We start from the raw sequence: 12,708 nt of genomic DNA, 5'->3' as shown, positions 1-12,708 counted from the left end.
CCACAAAGAAGAAGGAAGTCCTAATGACCTAGGCCTGCTTATGTTTGTTCATTAAACAGTAATTATATAGCTTGCATACATACTAGTGAGTGCAGGGACTAAGAACTCTTAAGCAAGTGCCCTTATTACTCATTTATTTTGGCGTTATGAAAAGTAATGAATGTATTTGAAGCACTTAAAAAAGAAAGAAATCAGCAGAACTGAATACCCCTAAAAGTCGTTATGAATTTGGCAGATTGGCACATTTGAAAAACCTTATCTGAGACATGTCTGCTCTGCCTATACTGTTTAGTAGAAAAGTACCAAGAAATCAGCTTGAACACTGGGCTGCTCATGACCCATGCTGTTAAGCTGCTAGCATTCTGTGTGGCAGTTTAGGCCCGTAACAACTAGTACCCCCTCAAACAGTGCTCCCACACTGCTCAGGGGACAGCATTTGGAGGCAGAGGGACACAGCGGTCTCTCCAGCCCTTTTGTATTGCACAGTATAGATGTAATATACAGCAAGGAACATTACAAAGAAGCCAACAAGGAAATTATGAATTCTACTCTCACAGTACAGTTCATGCCAAATCATTTGGAATTTTCAAACCTTTGAAGTAGCAGTGTTATCATTTTATATATGATTAAATTAAAGTGAGCTTAAAAAGTTTTGTTTTTATTAGGGGCATCGAAATAAATTACGCTAACAACAATACAATATTTACAGAAAAGTTGTGCCTCCAACATGCTCATTCATCTCCTTTTCTGTCAGAACATAAGAAATAAAGGATGTGTTTCCAGGTAGTGCATTTTATACCTTTTGGCAACTACTGCTGTATTTTCTCTTTATCGGAGTAAAATTTACTTCTAAAGAGAACTATTTAATTTAAAAAATAGTAATGCTTTCAAAGTGTGATAGAAGGTAAAGCTAGCCTGGATAAGTTGACAAACATGGATGCTGTTGATTTCTTTTGTTTAAAATAAGCAATTTCCGAAGCACTCCAGGCAAAAAGCAATTCTGTGCCAGTCAGGAAAAGAAGAAATTAGGGAACTGACTAATAGTGCCGTGCTGGAGCAAGAGAGAGAATCTCAGGTTACTGGTAGTGAAATCTTCATCACAAAACAGCTTTAAAAAGTTGCAGATAGAACATATGGTCTTTAAAAACATATTTTTTTCTTCAACAACAATGAAGAGAAGGTGGAGACTTTTTGGTAAGAAATTAAATTTCCTTTTCAAACAAACAGATATTTAAAAAAAACCCCAAAATTACAGTGATTTTAAAAGCTTATTCATTACAGTACAAAAATACAGTCTGGTTTTTAATGTGTACCTAAAGATACACCCAGAACAGCCACCATAACTGCTATCTCTAGACAATGACGAAGAAAAACAATCAGGGGATGCAGGAAAGGTATTGTCTAATGAAAGACATACCCACTTTTCTCAAAGCACAAGAGGTCTTGGCACTGACAATTCTTGTTTCAAATGCCCAGCCCTAATGCCTTATTTCAGAATGATATGGTTTTGCAGACAAGCCCACAACTACATTCAATTTACTGACTGATTCTCTTCTGTTTCCTTTTAAAGATAAAGAATGTGTTTAAAGCTGAGTGTGAGAATGTGATCACTTCTTGGAAGGCTCTCTTCCCTCTCTGAACAATCTGAGACTCTTTCAAAGTTATTTTTACAGCATAATCATTTCCTATTTCCCCCTGCATATCAGTACTTTCACTCAACAATCATTTTCTTTGAAAAAAAAATGCTCCTAATGCAAACACATCGCTTAATTATTAGAGAAAAAAAATTAATAGGTCAAAAGCCTAAGTCCTGTCCTCAGAAAAACAGATACACAAAATAGTTTAAAAAGTAGCATAGGAAAAGGAATGTGGAGGTACAGTGGGTGGGGAGACTGGAATGTAGCATAGTACTTAATACTTTACAGATTGGGGGCAGTGTTGTTTAATCTTATTAGCCAAGCCATCAAGTTCCTGCTTTTGGAGAAAAACAAGTATCACTGATTTTCTAACAAAAGCAGCTGCAAGATTACTCCAGAGACAGCAGGAAACACGCACCATATTATAACAGAATCCAGTCTCAGTCACTTAACTGCACAGCTTCCAGACAGAATGTATCTAATTTCTGTACTTGACTAGGAGTCCATAAGCAACACACACAATTTTCCTCGCAAGAATCTGGAAACAGAATCATGGTGTCTTTCCTTTCAATCTTTCCTAATTTCAGTTAATATATCACATTAGATTAGCCGATTTACTCTATAATGTTTTCTTCCCAAGTTTGTATCTCAAACCTATCTCATGCTTTGAGATATAAAATGACCCATATACTGGTAAGAAAATTCATTTTATTTGCAAGATTGACTGCAAAATTGTTGAGGTAGATCTGTGTGCTGATGGGGCCTGCATTTTCTGTGTCATACTTTAGTAGATACTACTAGAATTGGTTAATAATAATAATAATAATAACTCAAGCACACAGAGAAGTATTTATAAAGGGAATACATATCTAGGAAGACCATGTTCTGGATGAACTTCAGCTCCAGTGACCTCTTTTGGGGGTTACCTGTATATCACTGTTTGCATTGCCTTTTTCCCATGTGCCATATGCCTAGCAATGTCTTTGTGCACTGAGTTGAGACTCTGTAAAGTAAACTTACACAAGTACAGTATTATTAATTAGCACAAATACCAGTATTTTCATCTTTAAATGTAGGTGTGCCTTGATTTTGGAAAGAGTAAGACGTGCAACTGTGTTTAACTGATGGATGTCACACTAAAATAAAATGTTAGTAATTTCTGGCTAAATGTCATGGTGCCTAGTAAATAGTTCCATGGTATTCTGTGGCTTTCTGTATTTTATGAATACACCTTTTCAAAGTACGCATACCATTTTTTGTTCCCCCCTCCTGTTTATATATTCCCATTAAGATTGGCATTGGAGGCAGCAAACCCTTAAAAAAGTTGAAAAGTCCCTTCAATGCAAGTACAGAGCAAAAAAGAACAGAAGCAAAAAGCGTTCAGGAAGTGAACATTTCTGAAACTAGGTTTCAGCAGTCATAAAATCACTTTTTTAAACATGTAGGTAAGAGCATTACCTCTGAAATTCTAAGCTACACTAAACTTAACTTCAGGCCAAGCAAGCCTGAAAACGTTAGCCCTTTAAGGCAACAAAGAATCCTAGGCAATATTTAGCTTACAATAAAACAAATAACAACACTTTCCCCAAAAGCCAGAATAAAATACACTGTTCAAAGGAAATCTTTAGATATAACATAACTCAATTTTAGGAAAGCATTTAGTATCCTCATGAAACCTCAAAAATCACTCAGATGTGTTGGATAGATTACAGTGCTGAATGAGAAGTACAAAGACACAAGGACTGTGAAAAAATTCTGAAGTTTAAGGAAAACAGTGAATATTGTAGGGCTCAAGATAAACCTGTGAAAACTGACAGTAAATAAAAGAATCCTAGGATAAAGGACAAGTAGCAACCTATCTGTATGTGTTGTGACACCTTGTTTTATTTGACATCTTCATTAATCCCTGAGAGGCCACAATGTGGATAACTCTGAGGACACTGAGATACCTCAAAATAACTTAGTGTGGCCAAAATGCAGACAGAAAACAGTAAAATGAAACTGAGTACAAGAAAAAGCAAGCTACTGCTACGGAAAAGACTGAGAGAAATATTCTGGAACAGATTCTGGAATATATTCAATAGGATAGAAACACCCCAAAGGCATAATATTTGTAAAGGATCTAAGGATAACAAGCAAGCAGAAACTACAAATAGATTTGTAACAGAGTACCAACAAAGAGACTAATTGAGATTTGACTTGCTTACTTGGAAGCACTGTATCCTGGAGCAGGAAGGTAACAATGTCTCTTTATACAGCTGTAGGGCGGACTGTAGAACATTTTATTGGGTGAACAACCAACAAAGTCCTTCAAGCCTCTTGGTGGACCAAATATTAATACCCTCAAGTAATTAATTCTGCCCTATACATGGAGGTCATATGGATGCCTAAAACGAAGTAAAAAACTCTATCTGGACATAAACTGAAAATTCTTCATCCACGCTCTTTACAACCACGTCTGGAATTCACAAATCATTTCTAGGCATATTACAAGAAAGATCTCTGCAAATTGGCTGGAATTCACATAAAAATAACAGAAATTCTTTGGGAGCTGGAAAGACTCAAAAGGAAATGTTACAAACCTAAACAGGTGTTCCCTTATTTGCTCAAGGTAAGCAATTAAGAAGTTCAAAATGCTTTTTTCTTAACATTCAATTTGTTCTGGAAAATTATTTCAAAGGAACAAACCCCAAGAAGGAAAAATAATTATTTGGGGTTATATATACATACTTAATTAGGAACAGAAAGATTTAGACAATACAGGAAATGTATGCTGAGTTCTAAACTATAGGTAATTGTCCTAATAGAAAAAAACAGTAGGCATCTGAAACTGCAGCATAATGTATACATTCATACATTACAGGGACCAGGACTGACAGAGATGGACAAAGCATTTAATGGAGCTCTGCCACCTCTAATCTAATCTTAAAACATTTTACGTTTACTCTTATGCTGACATTCCTCTCTCTTTTTGGATAACAGATGGCTGTTTGAGATCTGCATATTGGACTGAGGCTTCTTTCACTTTTTCTGATGCATGAATAGGAATGCCTCCCATAAGTCAGACTACGTGGCAGAAAAAAATATAGCATAGAAAATTAAATGCATTTCACCACTTATCATCCAGCCCCATTTCTGTGATTCATTCACAGAAACACATTTCACATTTTAAAACAACAAAAACTCAAATATTAACCACATACTCGTGTGTATTTGGCTACGTAAGTTACAGGAGACTGATAAGATTTCTGGCAGTTATAGTACTTGAAAATTTTCCATTATGAAATATTTTTAATTACTTACTATTTGAACCATTTGGGCTAATTCTCTTCAAATCAGACATATTTCTCAATGGAGAGTTTCAGCTAAATGCTTCAGCTATTTATCAGAACTAGTATATGAAAAATTATGTTTCGCTTGCCTGTTTAAAAACAACTCTTACAACCATTTGTATGGAATAAACATTTCAGAGTTTGGTAGGGATATGTACACAGGTAGATATATGTACATATAAATGAAAAACACTTTTTAAGTTAATAAACCCCACCCAGTCACATATGCTTTCTCCTGGGAAGACGATGGAAGGATCAACCACATGCAGCCTCAACTGGTAGTTCTGTTGTAAAAATAAACAAATTACTTCTATTTTTACAACAAAAGCTATTCAAATGCTCAACCATTTTTCCCTTTATACTCCACTACTTGCCAGTAAGTCTCACTGTTGAACATACCATTGCCACAAACAGTATTAATGTTCAAATGTTTTATGTCATTACACAAAATTCTCTCTTTTAAGTCCTTACCCAACTTTTATGGTCATCAGGCCCAAGCATTAGACAGCAGGTTTTTTAATTACGCTGATTCAGCAATGCCACTCATAAAAACAGCTCTAGCACTATTCCTCAATTATCTCAGACTTAATCAGTTCATATTAATCAAATTTCATTTACAAAATTCTCATTGTCATACATTCAATCACTAAACTTCTCTTATTACTATAGTTAACCGTTCCCCATCAATGTGTGTGTTCTTGTTATACTAAACTTAATTACTTATGCAATCATATAAATATTTTGCTCTTGACAATAGGTCATTCTCCAAGCACGGGAGGGAACCTCAATTCCCATGTAGAATTCTGTCAGCACAGAACAGTTCAGGAATCTCATCTTTAAAATTAAAATTAAGTGTTCACTGACCTTTTTCTTACATTACGCATATGTTGCTTCTCAATCAAATATACTTTCTCAATTTAAAAAAAAAATTATATAGTTCTACGTTGTTACACGTGTAATTCTTTATTCATGTTTACATTTCAGTTATATAATTTTCTTGAATACTTATGCGTTTTCCTGTACACGCGGTCACTGGTAGATTTTTCTGATACAAGGCAAGAGCAAGACCTGAAAAAGTTGGAAAAAGAATTACTTTCAAAACAAACAAAAATTGAGTAACTTTCAATCAAAACTTCTGTTTTAAATTTCAGTTGATAAATGCACATACAACCCAGGCAACAAAAATGGTCAAAGGTGGCTTTGCACTTTCATATAAACATTATGCATACGGATTTGTACACACAATTCATTTACAGATATGAACATACACACAAGGACACAATACGTGTTGTAACAGGGTTGCATTTTGTGTTACAGTCAAGGTCTTCTGAAACAGAAAGCTATACTCTATCCATGGTATACAATGTATCTTGTATGATGATAAAAACTCATTTATCCTAATGGCTAAATTGTCTGCATCAATTACAGGAACCCACTATTGAAATGTTCAGTGAACTACATGTGATTCTTCTAGAATGTTGATCATCAGGTGCAGTCACATGCGATAACCAGCAAACATCATATAAACCTTTTCATAGTCTTATCAACCTCCATATTAAAACTTACTAAAATGCGCTGCCCTGCTACTTCTGCTGTGAGAAGAAATTAATTCCTCCATTCATGGTCAGTTAATTTCCAGTTTATATCTAATCATTCTACATCAACACTGTTCTTTGGCTTAAGTATTTTTCCTTCTTGCCTACTCCAAAGTTACAGATATACTTACAAAGTTCACTTATATTCTTTCATCTTTTGTTCTTCTAGTTGAAGCCAACTGATTTTTATCTCCTTAATAAAATAGGCTTTTCACATCTATGATCATTTTCAGAATCCCACTCTCTACCTCTTCTAGTTTAAATTCATCCCTCTCGACAACTTAAAAAATTGTCCAAATAAGCTATGACCAAGATCTTGAATAATCACACTGATATATCACTTGCTTTGATAGAAATAACTCACTTAATGCAGTTTAGGACTGTACTTATCTTTTAGACCCCATCATGGGGGTAGATTAATACCACTCTGACTCCCAGATCTTTTATTCTGTCATTTCTGACATTCTAGTTCAGAGCAGAAAATTCTTAGCAATTTTAAAGTGCAAAATCTTGCCTTCCATATGCGAGATATAACATTTCTATTATTCCAATCCAATCCACACAATTTTTCCAATATGACACGCCTGTTCTCCCCGAAATTTAAGATTACCAGCAACTTTTATTTATATGCTAAATAGGACTACACTACAGACATTAAATGGTGAACTCTACCCGTACCCGACTTCCACTTTTATAGTCCTTCTTTCAACACAGTCCACTGTCATTTCGCATTAGCAATTCTTTACATTATGCATCCTACTTAATTACTTATATGGCACTATATAATTCATTCAAACTACATATTTCTCATATGGCACTGTCTTTTTATGAAGTACAGATTAAACTATTTTATCAAAAAATGCCCAGTTGCCCCAACAAAATCTACCTGTACTACATGGAAGGTATTTTTTTTTAACTTCTATGTCTTTGCTAATCCTATGTTTTAATTTGTTTCCTATGTCCCACATACTGCAAGAGTTACACATAACACTTCCTTGGGCTCTCCTTCAAACACATTTCTTACTTTCCAATCACATGGCACCATTCTTGCCCTGATAGGTTTATTAAGGTTTATTAAAAGTCTTTGCTAAAAGACTACTTTGATACTTCTAATATTTTCATTAACTGAGACTTAGGTTAGTTTTCCCATCAGGTTTCTACCGGCAAGACATTGTTGGTGTAAGGCCATTGATTAAGTGTGTGACTGCCCTGGTTCTGACAGAACCTGACAGCATTACACTTCAAAGCCTATTGCCTAGCCTGTATATACTCAATGAGAATTAAAAAAAAACCAACAAAACCCACACCAAACCACTCATGAATTAGGATCTTAAGCATTATTTCCAAAGCACAGTTACCTCCGCAAATGAATTCAGAAGCCCAAGCAGCACTTTAAGCCAGTTTGGTATCCTACAAGTTGCTCAATTCCTTGCTGTTCACATGCTGACCTTAGATTTTTATTTGATAACATCCAGACAGTACTTGACTTTCCATTGGTATGATCGGCATGCGCAATGTTGCCTCAAATTATGGCAAAAGTGGGCCTAACTACCTGAAGTATAAGCAAGGCTTGTCAGGACTCTCATATGAGGAATCCTCCTCTGTACCTTGTACGGTCTAACAAGCATTCTTAAAACATGAAAGACCACCAGAAATTAATCTTTCCTAATATTTTGCATAGGTGCATTAGTTCATCCATTAACCTACTGTTAAGGCACTCATGCATGAAATGTGGATCTGTTTTCAAATCCCTGATCTGCTCAACTTGGAAGAAAGAGCTATCTTTTCCTGTTCATTAATCTCCCAAATAAGAGAAAGGTTGTACTTGCTTAGATACCCAACTCTAGGAGGGGCCTCCAAACTCAGAACCCTGAGAGAAGGCTTCAGCCTTACTCCTTCAGGCAGGGGAACATTCAGTTTATACTTTCTCAGCATTTCTAGACAGTTTCTCATTCAGTGTACTTGCTAAGAGGGCTACTTCTTGCACTGAGTGTTTAGGGAGCCTTAGAGTCTAACATGAGACTATGGATTCTTACAGGTGGCAAATTAAGTACAGGTTTGGCAGGTCAAAATTACATAGTGCAGCACCAAATATTTTACCCTGAAGATTCACACTTTTTTCATTCACTTACCCTGTGGGCCACACTGGAAAATAAACGTCCTGTGTAATGTAGACAATCTGACTGCCTGGGTCAGGACACCCACTAGGTAGATCACATACTACTCTTGATTTGTGCACACAGGTTTTCTCCCTGCAGAAACCATGTTTCTGTAACCTAAAATATGTGGGCCACACTCAGCTCTCATTCTGAAATACAGTGTCGCGGTTTAGCCCCAGCTGGCAACTAAGCACCACGGAGCCGCTCACTCACTCCCCCTCCCACAGTGGGGCAGGGGAGAGAATTAGGAAAAAAAAACTCGTGGGTTGAGATAAACACGGTTTAATAGGACAGAAAGAAAGAAGGAAACAACAATGATAATACCCACAAAGGAATGTACAAGAACAAGTGATGCCCAATACAGCAATTGCTCACCACCTGGCGATCGACAGCTCGTCCCCGAGCAGCGATTTCCGCCCCCCGGCCAACTCCAGTTTATGTGCTGGGCATGACGTTGTATGGTAGGGAATATCCCTTTGGCCAGTCTGGGTCAGCTGTCCCGGCTGTGTCCCCTTCCCAGCTCCCCGTGCATCCCCAGCCTCCTTGCTGGCAGGCCAGCACGAGAAGCTGGACTCTCCTTGACTGCTCAGCAACAACCCAAAACATCAGCACATTATCAAGTTTCTCATCCCAAATCCAAAACACAGTCTCACACTAGCTTCTGTGAAGAAAACCAGCTCTATCCTGGCTGAAACCAGGACATATAGTTTGGATAAATCCAGGGCACCCCCAGACTGAGAGCGCACTCCAAGATTTCAGACCATAGACCTCAGAAATACCAAACATCCTGAAAATCAGTAGGAACTCAAACACAAATACAAAAGTCAGTTTTAAAGTTAAGACGTACAGTTTCAGATTTTACCTCTGTGTTATAGTCTAAACTTTTATCATCAAATTCTATTGCATTCTGCTACTATAATTAGATATTTGAATAACATGGCTTTTCCCTGACCCCCATCATGTTTAGTCACTAGATGATTCTGTCTCTGCTCATATTTGCATTTATAATTTTTTTGTGAACTGCAGATACCATTTGGTGACCAGTTTTTTTAAAGTAGGTACATAGTAAGGATTAAGAGAAAGAAAAAACTGATGTGGCTTTTGTTAAAAAAAAAAAGGCAAAACTATGTGATTTTACTCTATAAGGAAATTCAAACTTTTAAGACAGTCATCAGTTATGATGATAACTAATACTATTAATACCCAAATTTTTATTGTACAGCTGTTTAACTGTGCATGATTAGAAGCTGTTACATATTCAAGCTTGATTATTTTCATGCAAATACATGGCTGGCTAATGGGGAGAACAGCTGCTGCTTAGCAACTGAAGGAACAGAGAAAGGGGGTGCCTTGCTTTATAACAGAAAACTGGATGAAACCTTAGAGTACATGCAGAGTTTGGAAATACCAGGGAAAATGGACGGTAGTGCTCCCTAACCATGACGTTTGCTTTTGCAATTATTGACATCCTAGGACGGCAGTGTTTTCAGGTAACAAAGGATAAACTACAAGAAAAATTATATATAGTAGATGCATAAACACATGTGCATGAACAACAAATAAAACCAGTGCTCAAGACAAACCCTGACACACAACCTGAAATGCAGAAACAGGTTTTGTATCTGTCATTTACTGTAAGGGTTAAACTGACTTTTAGACTTCGGCAACTTAAACTAGTGATCAACTTAAGCTATCACAAGCCAAGACTGCTGGAAGAAGTGCTCTCTTCTTCTTCCCTGCTGCTCAAACTCAGCCCCTGCACTGCCTCCTCCACTGTGCCAGCACAGGCTTTCACACACACCTACACAATGAGGCAGATCAGGACCTGAGCTAGGTTAAAATTAACCCATATTTTTTACTTGGATCACTTTTACCTGGATGAGCTTCCACATTCAGTCTGTTATGCAGCTATTCAAATACTTGCACTGACATGAGGAGGAGGGCAGGGGACCTCGCATGACAGTGCTGACTCAAACATTTTCTGAAAATATATTCTTACCTTGGTGTGACCCTGCAGACTAACTTACTAACTTGACTGCAAGAAGAATATGAAAGCAGAATTGCGCTCTAAGAAATGAAGGGAAACTGAAAAGGTACAGCTCGGAAGGCATGTGAGTTCCACATAAATGTCTGCATGACTCTAAGACTACCACTTGGAAGAAGTTATTTACATCGAAAAGGAAAGTCACTTAATTTTTTTTCCTGGCAGTAATATTCAACATTTTCAGCAATCAGATTAATACCTCATATGAACAGGAAACTGGCTCTAGGTTTTAAAATTTTGTAATGAAATAGAAGATCGAATGACATGCTTTAGTGAATCCTGCTTTATGCTTCTAAAAAGTTAGTTATTCCAGCTATCTACACTATTCTATTGTGGGCAATTGCTTTCTGTTCAGCAAGACCACCAGGTATGAACCTGTGCCTACACCTGACACACTACACTAATTTCAAAGAAGCCAGAATCCTCCAGTATCTTAAATGTCTTGGATTACATACCAACTCAGCTGAGGTGCAGATACACATTATGTTCTGCTGCCTACATATATGACAACAGAATACAGTAGTGCACTGGTATCCCCTAGCACAGAAGTGGACTGCGGATGTTGGAGTATGTTAAACTCACGCAGGAAGGAGCACCAGAGCACATTTGCCAGTGTTCAAAGACATTAAGCCATCAGTGATATGAACAGTAGTAGGAAGACACAATGCTCAGGAAGTTAAGACAATCATGGGAACAGAAAGACAACAGAGCACGGAATGGAGTAACACAAGAACAGAGTGGTGTCCTTACCAGTCCTATGGAAAATGGGGGAAATGTATTTAGTTAAGCAGCAATACAAAATGTATTCGAATAACAGGGTTAAGAGATGCTATTTGTTAACATGCTTCACCAGTAACCTTCTAGTGATTTATTAGCCGTTGTGAAATTTAAGTAGTCGTAAGAATATTCTTGCAGTTCCAAAGGTTTTCCAAATATTAGCCTTGCAAATGTAAATATGTGTCAAAAAATTGAAGTTGTAGCTCAGTTATTCTTTAGACACAGTGAAAATAGTTTGGGTTTCAACCCTGTTTCGACAACTGACTTCTGTGACACAAGATCTCTTGATGACTAGGTAGATTGACTTTTTTTCTGTTTGCATAAAAATGAATTTAAGGAGGAAAACAGAAGTAAGCTAGAGAAAATAAACAGCTTACAAAGAAAGAGTAGGAAACCAGTTACCCTTGAGTAGACAAGCAAGCTTCCTGTTCATTACAATGAAAAAATGAAGGGTAGCAACTGCCTGACCTGTCTTTTGTTCAAATCTAAAACCAAAACATATGTAAGCAAAATGTGAAACATATGTTTTACATATTGGACTTTTGTCAGATTTTATAGATTTGTACATTTGTCTCGTATCATCCAGTCTTGCACGCATATGTAACAATATCAGTCTAAGTAGATGTAAGAGTATTTGGCCTTTTTACAGGCTGATCGTCCACACTGCCAACTCTTTCAATATTTGGTGTGGGTTTTTTTCCCCAAATCCTCAGCTCTGAGACAAAGTGACTGCAAGAGGAATCCCAACTCAACATTTTTCTTATCATTTTAAATTAAAACGTGTACGAGCGATCTGAAAAAAAAGGCAAAACAAGCTTTCCTAAAGGCCCAAGGACCAAATAAGAGAAATCTAAATCCTCGTAAATTTTACCCAAATTAAGGACGGGGGGGGCGGGCGGATGGGGAGGCACCTAGCTCTCAGGACTCCCTTCAAAGGACCCGATTAGCGCAGGTCTCCGAGGGGCTGTCTCGCCCACTTCTCCTGGGGTTCAAGACAGCCAGGTGCCTGACCCCAGCCGGAGAGGGCCCGAGGTCGCGGCCTCAGTACCGCGGTACGACAGGAAGCCTCTCCCTCACTCCCGCCAGGTAACAGTGCGGGCAGCTCCCAGCCCCACTTTTATTCCCGGGTCGCAGGAAGGTAACGGGGAGAGGGGCCGAGGGAGA

Source organism: Phaethon lepturus, unplaced genomic scaffold (assembly GCF_000687285.1).
Source record: "Phaethon lepturus isolate BGI_N335 unplaced genomic scaffold, ASM68728v1 scaffold16609, whole genome shotgun sequence".
NCBI lineage: Eukaryota > Metazoa > Chordata > Aves > Phaethontiformes > Phaethontidae > Phaethon > Phaethon lepturus.
The sequence above is the reverse complement of the archived record's forward strand: the minus strand, read 5'-3'. Positions refer to the sequence as shown.